Below are 16,029 nucleotides of genomic sequence, written 5' to 3' on the forward strand. Positions count from 1 at the left end.
ACTATAATTTCATTGGACGCAATTCAGAGAAGAGTCACTAGGGTAGTTTCTGGTATGGAAGGAATGTCTTATGAGCAAAGGCCAAACACGATGCGACTCTCCTCCCTACAGTTGTGAAGAATGAGACGTGGTCTCGTTGAAACATATAGGATTCTGAAGGGGCTTGACAGAGTCAATGCAGAGAGGGTGTTTCCCCTCATGGACCAGAGGGCATAGTCTCAGAATAAAGAGGCACCAATTGAAGACTGAGATGAGGAGGAATTCCTTCTCTCGGGGAGTTGAGAGTCTTTACAGCTCCTTGTCACAGAGAGCTGTGGGGGCAGAGTCTTTGTGTATATTTAAGGCTGAGACAGAGAGCTTCTTAATCAGTTGGGAAGTCAAGGGTTATGGGGAAAGGGCAGAAAAGTAGATGTGAGGAATGTTGGATCAGCCATGATCCTATTGAATGGCGGAGCAGAATCGAGAGGCTGAATGGCCTCCTCCTATTCCTATTACTTATGGCCTTATGAACCAACCTGCTTCAGGAGATGGAGGGTTGGGCCTGTTTGCTTGAAGCATTTCACTGAACAATCACAAACTCCAGTAAATTATCAAGAGGTGTGGTTGGATTCAGAGGATTATCAAGGTAGGATCCCTTTTATATATGGTATGTAAATATTCTGACATGATTAAACTGCAGCAACGATTGCAATTTTTGCCAAGGGAACATTACCGAAGTTTTCTTTAAAAAATGTGTTATTCTACCTGAGCTTCCACAGACGTAGATAGAGAATTGGTACAAATAAAAAGGAATGTTGGATTTTCATTGGAGTTTATTTTTGGATGTGGGGACTTTCATTTATCTTCAGCATTACGCCAATACAAATAATGGAACTGACAGCTTTTACCCATCAGCAGGCTCCAATATGTCGCAATCTTTTCTCTTTAAAAACTGAAGGAATTAAGGTGACCCAATGGGAGGTCTTGAAAATTAAGAAGGGGTTGGAGGAAAGGAGGCAGAGAGAAAATAAGTCCACCGAAAAAGATCAAAACCTAACAGACCATATTCGTAAAAGATGACCATGCATGAATCCCACCACTAAAGCAGGAGAAACCTTTTCCTTTTGTCGGGAGAGATTTTGGAATGTCGAACTTACACAGCTGAGGCAATTATATGGATGCATTTCAGGGGAAGTGAGACAAAGTTGATTAGATTAGATTCCCTACAGTGCAGGGACAGGCCCTTCGGCCCAACCAGTCCACACCGACCCTCCGAAGAGTAACCCACCCACTCCAATCTCCCTCTGACTAATGCACCTAACACAATGGGTAATTTCGCATGGCCAATTCACCTGACCTGCACATCTTCGGACTGCGAGGAGGAAACCGGAGCACCCGGAGGAAACCCATGCAGACACAGGGAGAATGTGCAAACTCCACGCAGACAGTCACCTGAGGCCAGAATCGAACTCGGGACTCTAGTGTTGTGAGGCAGTGCTAACCACTGAGCCACCGTGCCACCCCAAAATTGGCGGGGGGGGGGGGGGGGGAAGGGAGGACATATTGATGAGCTTTGAAGAAACAGCGGGGGAGGAGGTTGGCATTGAACAGAAGGAAAGTTGGGTTCAATGGCCTGTTTCTGTACCATCTGCAAAAAAGATTTCAGGTGTGTGCCTGAAGAATAAAAGGTTAAATCTGGGGATTTTGTTTTGCTCCAGTGATTTGAATGCAGATCGGGCTGCCTAAACCCCGTGCTTAGTAATTTAAGTTAGACACATTAAATTGCAGGGGGCAGGGTTCAGCTCTGTTTATTCAACATACCAACTAAAGAAGCAGAAAGTACGAGAAAAATTGCACTGAGCAGTGAAAATGAATTTTTAACAACTTTGCAATTACATGTGCCGAACACAAAGGCAGAGTGCAGGGTTAGACAGGGCACAATGTCTTGTTAGCGTTTGATGAGAGAGAGCTATGGATTGCACTCAATTCGTTCCATGCTGCAGAATTTTATGTATATCTGCAAAGTGTAATCCCCGAAGTATAATTGACGCGAGTAATATTCTCAGCGTGCGCTACAGAAATATCCTTTGTACAAGCTGCTGAAAAGCAGTAAGGTAATTGGTTGGCCTGCTGTTCAGAACAACACCGAAACAAAGAATCTCCAAATTACCATGAAGCTGCTGAATAAGGATTCGGAGTGGAGGACCACAGTAATATCAAGTGACCATTTGGCCACAGATCGCGCTGATGGACATACTCCAGACACCAAGGTTCAGCTGACACTCCTGTGCTGCGCTCTCAGGAGTGCGTTTTTTTGGGAAGTGATGTTCAACTGAGGCCCTATGGCTGGGAGTTACAGGTCCCACATCACGGGCACTTAGACTAAATATTTGTATCTTAGCTGGTATTACTAAGAACACTATGCCTGCTCGAATGCTGCACTTCTCTCGAGCATTCTATCAACAAGAACGAAAGGCATATGAGCAAAGAAAGGGTTCAGAAAAGATTTATCAGGATGTTGCCAGGGTTGGAGGATCTGAGCTACAGGGAGAGGCTGGACAGGCTGGGGCTGTTTTCCCTGGACTGTCGGAGGCTGAGGGGTGACCTTATAGAGGTTTATAAAATTACGAGGGACATTGATAGGTTAAATAGACAAGATCTTTTTCTGTGGGGTGGGCAACTCCAAAGCAGGAGGGCAAAGGTTTAGGCTGAGAGAGGAAAGATTTAAAAGAGACTGGGGCCAACGTTTCCATGCAAAGGGTGGTGTGCTTATGCAATGAGCTGCAGAGGAAGTGGTGGAGGCTGGTACAATTACAACACTTAAAAGGCATCTGGATGGATACATGATTAGGAAGGGTTTACAGGGATTTGGGCCAAATGCTTACAAATGGTACTGGATACTAAGTACCTGGTCAGCATGGACGAGTTGGACCAAGGGGTCTGTTTCAATGCTGTGTATGATTATGACTCGAATTAGGCCACTCAGCCCATTGCCTCTGCTCTACTACTAAATGAGACCATGGCTGATCTGGTAATTCTGAACCCCATTTTCCCTCCATAACCTGAGATTCCCTTATTGGTTAAAAATCTGTCCTGTATCAGCCTTGAAAATTACTTACCAACCCAGCCTCAACGGTAAAGAATTCCACAGATTCACCATTTACTTACCAACCCAGCCTCAATGGTAAAGAATTCCACAGATTTACCACCCTCTGAGAGAAGAGATTCCTCCTCATCTCTGCTTTAACTATGTGGCGTCTTATTCTGAGGTGATGCGCTACACACACACACACAATCTCATATGTTTCAATGAGGTTGACTCTCATTCTTCTACACTCTTACGAGTACTGGCCCAACCTACTCAACCTCTCTTCATTAGACAGTCTCCAATGTTGGTGTGCATTGCCTGGAATAAGGGGCCGAAAACAGTCCCCCATTCTCTGCATGAGGGCTGGAGTAGAGTTTGATTTCACACACCTGTCAGGAGCCAAGACCAACAGAGAGTGTGACTTGGAACAACAGTCATCAGGACCACACCAATTCCTCTACATCATGGATCCAGAGAAGCTGTGACGATGGTCATCATGATTTGGAGATGCCGTTGTTAGACCAGGGTGTACCAAGTTAAAAATCAGATGGGAATAACTGCAGCTGCATGATGTCATCTGACTATTACCTCTTCATTTGTTTTTTGGTTTTAGAAGATCAAAGAGGGACCAAAGTAGTGATTGCAAAATGGGCTTTTGCATAATACAGATGTTACACCCCTCGTCACAAAGTTAAAAATCACACAGCACCAGGTTATAGTCCAACAGGTTTAATTGGAAGCGCACTCGCTTTCGGAGCACAGCTCCTTCATCAGGTGGTTGTGATGGTGATGATCAGGTGATGAAGGAGCTGTGCTCCGAAAGCGAGTGCGCTTCCAATTAAACCTGTTGGACTATAACCTGGTGCTGTGTGATTTTTAACTTTGTGACGAGGGGTGTAACATCTGTATTATGCAAAAGCCCATTTTGCAATCACTACTTTGGTCCCTCTTTGATCTTCTAAAACCAAAAAACAAATGAAGAGGTAATAGTCAGATGACATCATGCAGCTGCAGTTATTCCCATCTGCCTTTGCTGGAACAAAGATAATCTTACTGCATAAAACAAGCCCTCTGGGCTGGAATCACACCCTGTTAGTGGGATAGCGATTAAAACGTATCTACTTATACTCTGAAGCACCCAGACTGGAGGCAAATATAAAGTGGGTAATAAATTATCTGCGGAATGGGGTTAAACATTCTGGGAACTTCATCTGAAGGAATGGAAAGAGCTGAGTCACACTGAAGTATTAGCAGATAAGGAAACAAGGAGTTTGTAAATACACAAAAGCAGAGCTTTGTCATAGAGTCAGCAAAGACAGCTGTGTTTATATATTCAAGATCAGAGTGGTGCTGGAAAAGCACAGCAGGTCAGGCAGCATCGAGGAGCAGGAAAATCGACGTTTCAGGTGTACGCCATTCATCAGGAATAAGGCCGGACGCCTTGGGGGGTCTCTCCACCTCGATTTTCCTGCTCCTCAGACGCTGCCTGACCTACTGTGCTTTTCCAGCACCACTCTAATCTTGACTGCAGCATCCAGCGTCTGCAGTCCTCACTTTCGCCTGCATTTATATACTGCCTAATCATGCCTCCCCATTATCCCCAAGTGCTCTAGTACAATAAATGGCCTTACAATGGAGGGGTTGCTATTACACAGGTAAAGGCATCCATTGACTCCATCTAGACCTCTCACTGTCATGGGAAAGTAGCCAACATCGTCATCAAAGACCCCTCCCATCCTGTCATATTCTGTTCCAACCTCTTCCGTCGGGCAGAAGAAACAAAAGCTTAAACGCACGGGACCCATAGATTCAAGAAAACTTATTTCCTGCTGTTGTGAGACTTCTGAATGGACCGCTCAAATTTTAAAATTCATGTTGATCTCGCTCTATGTGCACGTTCTCTGCAGCTGTAAGATTGTATTCCTCACTCTGTTCTATTATCCTAAAGCACTTTGTATGGAATGATTTGCCTGTAATGCAAGCAAAACAAAACTTTTCACTGTAGCTTAGAACGTGCAATAAAAATAAAGAAAATAAAATCTAAAAGGCAGCAGATGCTGCTGCTGCCTCTCCGGCAGCCTCTGGCGGAGTTGATGGACCGAATGGCCTAATTCTGCCCTTATATCCTACGGTCTTAGATACCTGTGACAAAGAGAATGGCCAGTGCTGGTAAAGTTTCATTGGCATTTGTGGAGAGAGAGAAAGAGAAAACCCAGAAGATTCTTCAAGAAAGTCCCATGGGATCTTTCATGCCAACATGAAGTCATGGCCCCTCCGATAAGACGTCACTACCAACAAACCCAGCCTCGAGGATGGGTCGGAGTGTGGTTCTTTTCCCAATCAGCCTGGCATTATCAATGGACAAGCTCTTCGTTCCAAATGAGGAGCATTAGAGCAATTCTCACTGTTAGCTAAAATGACTTATTAATAAGCAGCAATGAGTAATTGTAGATAATGAAAATGTAGTTGCGGTTCAACATTTAGCTTCAGGTTCATTTGCAAATGAGCTCCCCTCAGAGATCTGAATTTTTGGTGTAATTTTAAATTTCACATTTTCGCCCCATCATATATATCTTGAAATGAGCTCTGTGAGATAAAGTGACACGGATCGTTTAATGAGCTCGAGTTAATAAAATCGATGGAAGCAGCCTTTTTTTTTACAATTACAGTATCGTATTCCCCAAATACATTTGAAAGATATGGGAGAGAAAAAAATGAATCAAATCTCACATTCATCTTCACGTTGCTGATCATCGGCGACAACAGGCCTGACTTGCTGCATAGCAACTGACTCACTTCAGTATATAATCCAACACACAAACAGGAGGTAAAAAAACAAAAGAACTGCTGATGCTGTAAATCAGAAACAAAAACAAAAGTTGCTGGAAAAACTCAGCAGGTCTGGCAGCATCCGTGGAGAGAAAGCAGAGTTAATATTTCAGGTCCGAGGACCCTCCCTCAGAACCCTTCCCACCAGTTCTGAGGGAGTGTCACCGGACCTGAAACATTAACTCTGATTTCTCTTCAGAGATTCTGCCAGACCTGCTGAGCTTTTCCAGCAACTTCTGTTTTTGTCACGAATATACGAACTAGGGTTGGACAATTCAGTCCCTCGAGTCTACTCCACCATTTAACATGTTCATCTCAGCCTCAACTCCACTTTCCTGCCCACACCCATTACGCTTTAACCCATGTTAATTAAAAATTTGCCCATCTGCTCCTTATATTTAATCTATCTCCCAGCAACCACTGCACTCTGGGAAAGTGAATTCCACAGATTCATGACCCTCTGAGAGAAGTAATTCCTCTACATCTTTATATTAAACCAGTCACTCCTTACCGTGAAACTATGACCTTGCATTCTTGATTACCCCACAAGGATGAAATATTTGCTCCCTGTCTGCTTTGTTAATATCCCCTCTCACACCTTACACACTTTGTACCATTGAGTCCACTCCATTATTCAGCAAGAATGTGGTTGATGTGATAATCCTCAGCTTCCCCTCCCTGGCTTTTCCTAACACTCTTGACCCTCCTACCAAATAAAAGTCTTTTGCAACCATGAAAATGATGAGGGACAAAGATATTGTAGGCAGGAAGAAACTTTTCCCCGTGATGGAGGGCTCAATGTCCAGGGGGCAGAGATTTAAGAACACAGAACATAGAATACAGAACAGTACAGCGCAGTACAGGCCCTTCAGCCCTCGATGTTGTGCTGGCCTTTTATCTTACTCTAAGATCAGGCTAACTACATACCCTTTATCGCACTATCTTCCATGTGCCTATTCAAGAGTCGCTTAAATGTCCTGAATGTGTCTGACTTTACTATCACTGCTGGCAGTGTATTCCATGCACCTACCCACTGGTGATTTAAGATGAGGGACAGAAGGCTTAGAGGGAGATGTGAGGAAAATGGTTTGCACCTGGAGGGTCGTGGTCTTTGAAACTGACTGCCTGTAAGAATAGTAGAGACAGAAACACCCCTAACATCTGAGAATTATTGAGATGCGCACTTGTGATACCAAAGCATACAAGGTTATGGGCCAAGTGCTGGAAAATTAGATTAGAATAGTTAGGTGGATAGAACATAGAACATTACAGCGCAGTGTAGGCCCTTTGGCCCACGATGTTGAACCACCCTGTGAAACACCCAATCTGAAGTCCATCTAACCTACACTATTTCATTCTTGTCCACGTTTTTGACCTGCAAAAATATGATGGACTAAATGGCCTTTTGCTGTACTGTAGACCTCTATGACCTCAATAAGATCTCATCTAGAGGGTTTGGGAATGTGTAGTTTGGATGGGAAAATGGACTAGGTGTGGGTTGGTGGACAGGGAGAAAGGCAACAAGTAGTTAATGTGGCTTCAGAAGGAACGGCAGCCATTTTCCAAACAAAAAAGGGGTTCGAACAACAAAGAGAAAAGATTGGAATTTACATCCGCTCACCACACAGTGATGAAGTGTGTTAAAACCCTTAAGTCCAAAGCAATCTCGAGAACACAATCTGCAAACACTGCAGCAAAATGTCAGACCACCTGAAGCAACTTTCACGATAATCAAGAGTTACACTTATCACTCAAAACAAACACGTCTGAAGAACACAAGTCATTTCATTCACAGTGCCAAGTAAAACACAGACAAAAAAAGAATAAGCCTGCACTTTGTTGCTCAGGCCCTCAGCCATCCACATTAAGGAAAGGGACAGTCTGCATTCAGTTTGCTACACATGAACACAAGTGTCAGTGGTGAAGCAAGGCAATTACTGTCAGCAAGAAGGAACTAATGCATCAAGCTCAATTTGTAGCATTGTAAGTATCTCGTCTGTTAGGTTCTGCTCCGGAGGTCAGGGGGCACCTCAGCCGTGAGACCCCAAGAGCCAAACCTTCGTCAACACTGAGCGTCACCGACACAAAGCTGCCTGCGAGCAGACGAGATCTTATCGACGACAACAAAGCAGCCATTAAGACTTCAAAACACAAAACAAAACTGAGGGTAATGACCGTCTCTCCATTGGCTTCAGGCTGCCGAGGACAATTTGAAGATGCTAATGGCTGTTGGCTCATTCTCCCCTCCACGGTACTGGGCACGATCAATAGCAGACTTCAAGATACAATTAGTCACCCCACCAGAAAAAGACGCGCTGTTTGAAAGTTCAGCAACAAAGAGCCAGGGACACAACCACCACATTCCAATGACAAAATCTTCTATTTATAAAGCACATTCAACATAGCAACAATGTCCACAGCCTTCTTCACAGGAGTGTTTCAAAGACTTTTTTTTTGACACAAAGCCACTGAAGGGGATAATGACGCTGGGCTTGGTCCAAAGAAGTCGATTTTATGGGCGCATCTCAAGGAGAGGTTCAGGGAGGGAACTCCAAAGTACAGATTCTCGGTGGCTGAAGATTTAGGTGGTGAGAGGGTTTGTACCAACCGTGTATGGTAACAGTCTTGACTCAGTCAGGAATACTCTCAACTCCCAATTGAGCATTATGAATTCTGGGAGACAAGCACAAACTCTAACCTTTACATTACAGAGTGCCTGCCTGCAATTCTTTACATGAGAATCAGAAATGTCCACAGCACCGAAAAAGGTCCATCGATTCTGTGTTGGTGAAAAACAACCATCTAACTATTCTAATCCCATTTTCCAGCACTTGGCCCATAGTCTTATATAGGATTTCGAAGCTCCTTGGATGCTGCCTGAACTGCTGTGCTCTTCCAGCACCACTAATCCAGAATCTGGTTTCCAGCATCTGCAGTCATTGTTTTTACCTCGTTGATTTTAACCCTACTGCGAATCCTCTTGCAAGGATGCCTGCCTTGAAGAAGTTTTCCTCCTCTATCTACACGAATCTTAGGGAGTCCCTCTCCCACTGCAACTCCCAGGTCATTTCCTCTGCCCTGAAGCTCTGCTACCTATCCACTCCACCCTCTCCCCCCTGACCTATCACCTTCATCCCCTCCCCCACTCACCCATTGTACTCTATGCTACTTTCTCCCCACCCCCACCCTCCTCTAGCTTATATCTCCACGCTCCAGGCTCACTGCCTTTATTCCTGATGAAGGGCTTTTGCCCGAAACGTCGATTTCGAAGCTCCTTGGATGCTGCCTGAACTGCTGTGCTCTTCCAGCACCACTAATCCAGAACCCATAGTCTTATATACTCTGCATATCTTACAAAGCATATCTAAATACTTCTCAAATGTTATGAGGGTTTCTGCCTCTATACCCATACAGTCAATGAATTCCAGATCCGCATAACTCTCTGGGTGAAAATATCTTTCCTCACATCCCCTCTAAATGACTTGCCCCTTAGCTTAAGTCTAAGCTCCTTGGTCATTGATCCCTCAATCAAAAGGATAAGTTGCTTTTTGTCTACACTGTGTATGTCCCTCACTATTTTGTACATCTCAATCATATCGCCCCACCTCAGTCTCCTCTGCTGTAAGGTAAGTAACTTTACAGCAGAGGAGACTTTCTGGTCTGACCAATCTCTCTTCATAACTCCAGCCCTAGGCAGACCTCTCCAATGCTATCACATCCCTCCTCTAATATGGATTCCAGAACTGCACTGTTTCCTGAACCAGTCCCAGCATCACTTCCCTGCTCTTAACCTCTATGCCTCAGAGGGAACAAGGCTAATACCAGTGGGTGGCACGGTGGCTCACAGCACCAACGGCCCAGATTCAATTACAGCTTCGGGCGACTGTCTGTGTGGAGTTTGTACATTCTCCCGTGTCTGCGTGGGTTTCCTCCGGGTGCTCTGCTTTCCTCCCACAGTCCAAAGATGTGCAGGTTAGGTGACTTGGCCATGCTAAATTGCCCATAGTGTTAGGTGCATTAGTCAGAGGGAAATGGGTCTTGGTGGGTTACTCTTCGGAGGGTCGTTGTGAACTTGTTGGGCCCAAGGGCCTGTTTCCACACTCTAGGGAATCTAATCTAACCCAATCTGTCCCTGTCACGTACCTGATAGCAATTTAGGAAGAGTTCAAAGTATTGACCTGGGAAGTTGGGTTTTCCAAAGATTTTGTAAAATATAAAGAAAATGAAAAGAGGCTGAAGGACTTAGGGAACAACCAGCGAGAATAGAATTCTAGGATGCCTATCGAATCAAATTCATAGCACAGAAGGTCACTGGATGGGAGGTGAGGTGAAAGAAAATGACAGCAAGAGAGTGAGGCAAGCTTGGGATGGGATTTAAAAGCCGAGAATATTAATTTGCAAAGCAAGCTGCAATTTCAAAGTGAATGCACCTTTCAGCGACTGTATCATTAAACAAGTGAGATTCACTAAAAAGGTGGCCCAAATCTGATCAGATACAATCATGATCAGCTAAGAAAGGACAACATTAAAAATTCAAACATTCATCTCGTCCGGAAACGGGTAACCAGAGTTTACTCACCTGATTGAGCTTTCGAGTGTTGTTAAAGAACCAGAAGGTTGCATTGTCAGGATGGTCATTCAGAATCACAGATTCCCTACACTGTGGAAACAGACCATTTGGTCCAACAAGTCCATACCCACCCTCCAAAGAGTATCCCAACCAGACCCATTCCCCTACCCTATTACTTTAGATTTCCCCTGACTAATACATGTAACTGCATATCCCTGAATACTCGGGCAATTTAGTTTGGACTGTGGCAGGAAACCGGAGCACCCGGAGGAAACCCACGCAGACACAGGGAAAATGTGCAAACTCCACACAGACAGTCGCCCGAGGCTGAAGTCAAATCCAGGTCGCTAGTGCTGTGAGGCAGCAATGTTAACCACTGAGCCACTGTGTCATCCCATTATTTAAGATTGAGACAAGGACAAATGTCTTCACCCAGAGAGTGGTGAACCTGTGGAATTCTCTGCCACAGAAAACAGTTGAGGCCAAAACAATGAATGTTTTCAAGAAGGAATTGGATACAGCACATAGGGCTAAAGAGATCAATGGGGAGAAAGTGGGAACAATTGGGTGATCAGTCATGATCTTCACAAATGGCACAGCAGGCTTGAAGCTGCTGTGCTTTTCCAGCACCGCAGTTTTTGACTCTGATCTCCAGCATCTGCAGTCCTCACTTTCTCGCCCTTGAAGGGCTGAATGGCCTACTTCTGTTCCTATTTTCTGTGTATCTATGTAACTAAATATACATTGACCTGTGAAATGGCACTGATTAATACAGCTCTTACCCACCTCTGTAACTATCTGACTGAAATCTTCAACAATAGAGCCATCCAACAACTCCAGGTTTCTCTCGACACAAAACAAACCTGCCACAGAAAGATGAAATGAAGATTCACTATCTTTTGTTTTGTTTCTATTCTTTAAACTTCATGGCCAAGATGAAGAAGACTGACATAACAATAAGATTCTCTTTCATAACAGTGCTGAGAACTACCCAATTAGTCCTAAACAAAAATAGAAATTGCTGGAAAAGCTAAGCAGGTCTGGCAGCATCTGTGGACAGAAATCAAGAGTTAATGGTCAGGTCTGGTGACACTTCCTCAGAATGGATCTAAGGGTCACTGAACCAGAAACATTAACTCTGATTTCTCTCCACAGATTCTGCCACACCTGCTGAGCTTTTCCAGCAATTTCTGTTTCTGACGTCCAGCATCCACTGTACTTTTATTTTTTACTCAATTAATCCTGTTGCTGGTGCCTTACACCCATGAATCTCACATGTACATCTAATTAGCCTTTGAGAGTCATCGCCGAATCTGCACTCACCAACCTCTCAGTGCACAATAAGTTCCAGATCTCATCAGGTCAGTTGATCTGTTTTTGGTTGAGGGTTCATGTTCAATTTAAACTGCAAACAGGAGGACTTTGGTTTGATGCTTTGGCTTACAGTCAGTCACACAGACCCTTCGGCCCAACTCGTTCATGCCGACCAGGTTTCCTAAACTGAACTAGTCCCATTTGACTGCATTTGACCCATATCCCTCGAAACCCTTCCTGTCCATATACCTGCCCAAATGTCTTTTAGACGTTATAACTCCATCTGCATCTTCCCTTGGCAGCTTGCTTCATATGCACACTACCCTCTGTGTGAAAAGGTCATCCCTGAGAAATACGGTCTGGGTGAAATATTCTTTGGAGGGTCGGTGTGGATTCAATGGGCCAAATGGGATTTTATGATTCTTTCCCCTCTTAGCTTAAACCCAAGTCATCTAGTTTTGGACTTCCCTGCACTGGGGAAAAATACCTTCAGCTGTTTACCCCATCCAGGCCCCTCATGATTTTATAAACTTTGATCAGGTCACCCCTCAGCCTCCTACTGTCCGCAGAAGAAAAAAAAACTCAAACTATCCATCGAACTCAAGCCTTCCAGCCTCGACAACATCCTTTGCAAATGCTTTTTTCCACCCTGTCCAGCTTAAGAACATCCTTCCTACAGCAGAGCAACCAGAAAGCATGTTATTAGTGAGGTTTTCCAACGAAACATCCGACAGAGTCAACTGACACTACAAAGGGGCAGATATGAGCCTTGAAATCACAGCTTTCTAATGTGAGAGGGGGACACATTACCTGCTGAGCCACAGCTGATTCACCTGTGGCAAATGATGTCCCAAACCAAACCTTTGGGGAATGGAGTGAGGGCAGCATCACTCAACTCTTCATCAATGCTGTTCCCGGAGGGAAATGATTTGGAGATGCCGGTGTTGGACTGGGGTGTACAAAGTTAAAAATCACACAACACCAGGTTATAGTCCAACAGGTTTAATTGGAAGCACACTAGCTTTCGGAGCGATGCGTGAAGGAGCGTCGCTCCGAAAGCTAGTGTGCTTCCAATTAAACCAGTTGGACTATAACCTGGTGTTGTGTGATTTTTAACCCGGAGGGAAAGGTGGTGTCACATTCTAGGAGCCTTCCCTTGCTACCTTTTCATGATGTTGACTCTTTCACTTTGCACAAATCCTCTCCATTTCGGTAGCCCACAGAAGATGGAACTACCAGGCACAAGCACATGGCTGGGACAGCATGATGGCTCAGTGGTTAGCACTGCTATCTCACAGCACCAGGAACCTGGGTTCGATTCCACACTCGGGCGACAGTCTGTGTGAAGTTTGCGAGTTCTTCCTCCGGGTGCTCTAGTTTCCTCCCACAAATGTGCAGGTAAGATGAATTGGCCATGCTAAATTGCCCCATAGTGTTCAGGGATGTGCAGGTTAGAAGAATTAGTCAGAGGTAAATGTATGGGAAGAGGGTCACTCTTCGGAGGGCTGGTGTAGTCTTGTTAGGCTGAATGGCCTATTTCCACACTGTAGGGATTCTAACTAATTTCTCTTGTAAGGAGATGATACAGGATATTGACATTTAGCTGGTTACAACAATATCATTGTCTGGTCTTCGACCTGAGCAAGGTACCTCATACTTCCCAGTTCCACTCTTCCTGAACAATGTCCATAACCTCCTCAATCCCTGAGCCGTCAAAATCTCTGATCGCTATCTTTAATGCCTTACAAAGAGAAGTTTAGTGGGTTGGGCCCGTACTCAATGAAATATAGAAAAACAAGAGGCGATGTGCAGGTTAGGTGGACTGGCCATGCTAAATTTCCCATATTTTCCAGGGATGTGCAGGCTCGGTTGATCATTCATGGGAAGTCCAAGGTTACAGAGATGTGGTGGATTTGGGTTGTTTACTCTTCAGAGGGCCAGTACTGACTCAATGGGCCAAATGGCTCCTTTCTGTGATGCTATGATTTTTGTATGACTTAAAGACTGAGCAAGCTTTTGAATAGATTATTGCCACTGCTCTGAGTTCCCCACATGTTGAAAATGTCACCTCACTGACAGATAAACACCAAGCTGCCAATAGCCAGCACTGTTCCTGTCCTCCCTGACCTTAAAGCAGATCCGAAAAAGTTACAGCACCACATACAGTGGCATCCAGCATCTTCAGAGAGAGATTCTATCCAGCTTATAAACACAGTTCTTTAAAACGAAAGCTGCATTTCTGCTTGCATGATGTGGACAGCAGCAGGCATAGAACATAGAATATTATAGCGCAGTACAGGCCCTTCGGCCCTCGATGTTGCGCCGCCCTGTCATACTAATCTGAAGCCCATCCCATCTACACTATTCCATGTATGTCCATTTGCCTGTCCAATGACGACTTAAATGCACTTAAACTTGGCGAATCTACGACTGTTGCAGGCAAAGCATTTCACACCCTTACTACTCTCTGAGTAAAGAAACTACCTCTGATATCTGTCTTATACCTATCTCCCCTCACTTTAAAGTTGTGTCCCCTCGTGTTTGCCGTCCCCACACTTGGAAAAGGGCTCTCCCTGTCCACCCTATCTAACCCTCACATTCATAAAACACAATAAGCTTTTAGAAATTTAACATTCTTAAAGGACATCTTTCCCAGGCCAAAGCAGGGGTTCCACATATCTTAAATTGTGTGTTTGCACAGCTCCCAATGGCAATGCGCGGCCTCACTCGATAGGCTGTGATCAAACTCACATTCTAACTTTGTCTTCAGAAAGCAAGACAATTGTCAAAGCATTGTCCCCATTCAACAACATTCCTCTAAACCAAAAGACAGGAGCAAGGATATTTATTCAACTGGAGAGGGTACACAAGAGACTTACCAGGATGTTACCAGGAATGGAAGATTTGAGAAAGAAAGGCGGGAATGCTGGAACATTTTTCACTGGAGCGTAGGAGGTTGAGAGGTGACCTTACAGAGATTTATAAAATCGTGGGGTGGGTGGGGGTGCATTGATAAGGTGAATAGCAACAGTCTTTTCCCTAGAGTGGGAGAATTCAAAACTAGGGGACATATTTTTAAAGTGAGAGGAGAAAGATTTTAAAAGGACACAAGGGGTAACGTTTTTTTCGTGGTTCATGTGTGGAATGAACTTCCAGAGGAAGTGACAGATGTGGGTACAGTGACAACATTTAAAAGACACTTGGATAAGTACATTAGTAAGAATGTTTGGAGGGATATGGGCCAATCGCAGGCAGGTGGAACTAGTTTAGTTTGGGATTACTCTCGGCAGGGACCGAAGGGTCTGTTTCTGTGCTGCATGACTCGATGATACAATGAAGGCAGTTGGGACAGAAAAATGCATTGTCAGACCTTGTTACCCACTCTGCTCTTTTTCTTATTATTCACTCATGGGACATTGGCATCTCTGACTGGTCAGCAATTACTGCCCATCTCTCACTGCCCTCGAGGTGGTGGTGGTGAGCTACCTTTTTGAACTGCTGCCATCTACATCCTGTAGGTTGACCCACAGTGCCCCTAATTTCAGGATTTTGACTCTGTCTCTCTCTCTCTCTCTATACCAGTCTCTGTCTCCCTGGCTCACACTGTCTCTTTGTCTCAGAGAGACCTTAGAGTGCAGGTTCATAGCTCCTTGAAAGTGGAGTCACAGGTAGATAGGATAGTGAAGAAGGCGTTTGGTATGCTTTCCTTTATTGGTCAGAGTATTGAGTAGGGGAGTTGGGAGGTCATGTTGCAGCTGTACAGGACATTGGTTAGGACACTCTCTCTCTCCATATGTCTCTGTCTCTCTGTCTCACATTCTCTCGGTCTCTGTCTCTGTCTGTGTGCCTCTCTCTCTCTCTCTCTACCTGTCTCACACACACTCTCTCTACCTGTCTGACTCTCTATTTCACACGCTCCCTGTCTCTCTCAGACTTTCTCTCAGTCTCTGTCTCCTTATCTGTCTCTTTCTCTCTGTCTCACATTCTCTCTGCCTCTCTCTCTACCGGTCATTGTCTGTCTCTCTCTCACATACACACACTCTCTCCTCCTACCTGTCTCTGTCGTTTTGTCTCACACACTCTGTCTTTCTCTCACACACCTTCTTGCTGTCTCTCTCTCTCACACACACATTCGCTGCCTCTCTCTTCCTACCTGTCTCTTCTCTCTCTCTCACACACACATTCGCTGCCTCTCTCTTCCTACCTGTCTCTTCTCTCTGTCTCACACTCTCTCTCTCTCTGTTTCTCT

General features: G+C 44.7%; 1 protein-coding gene across 17 annotated transcripts in view; it reads right to left on the reverse strand.

Moving 5' to 3' along the window:
* adgrl2a (adhesion G protein-coupled receptor L2a) overlaps nucleotides 1-16,029 on the reverse strand; it is a 1,095,933-nt gene that overhangs the window by 432,083 nt on the left and 647,821 nt on the right. Inside the window, exon 1 of one of the 17 annotated variants that reach the window (XM_087990390.1) lies at nucleotides 11,253-11,272. The exons of the other annotated variants lie outside the window; for them this stretch is intronic. The gene's annotated coding sequence lies outside the window, so the exon portion shown is untranslated. Of the gene's footprint in view, nucleotides 1-11,252; nucleotides 11,273-16,029 lie in introns of those variants that run through there. 17 annotated transcript variants of the gene reach the window in all.

This window comes from Chiloscyllium plagiosum, unplaced genomic scaffold, assembly GCF_037043375.1.
Source record: "Chiloscyllium plagiosum isolate Xiang-an unplaced genomic scaffold, Cpla_swu_hap1 HiC_scaffold_9, whole genome shotgun sequence".
NCBI classification, from domain to species: domain Eukaryota; kingdom Metazoa; phylum Chordata; class Chondrichthyes; order Orectolobiformes; family Hemiscylliidae; genus Chiloscyllium; species Chiloscyllium plagiosum.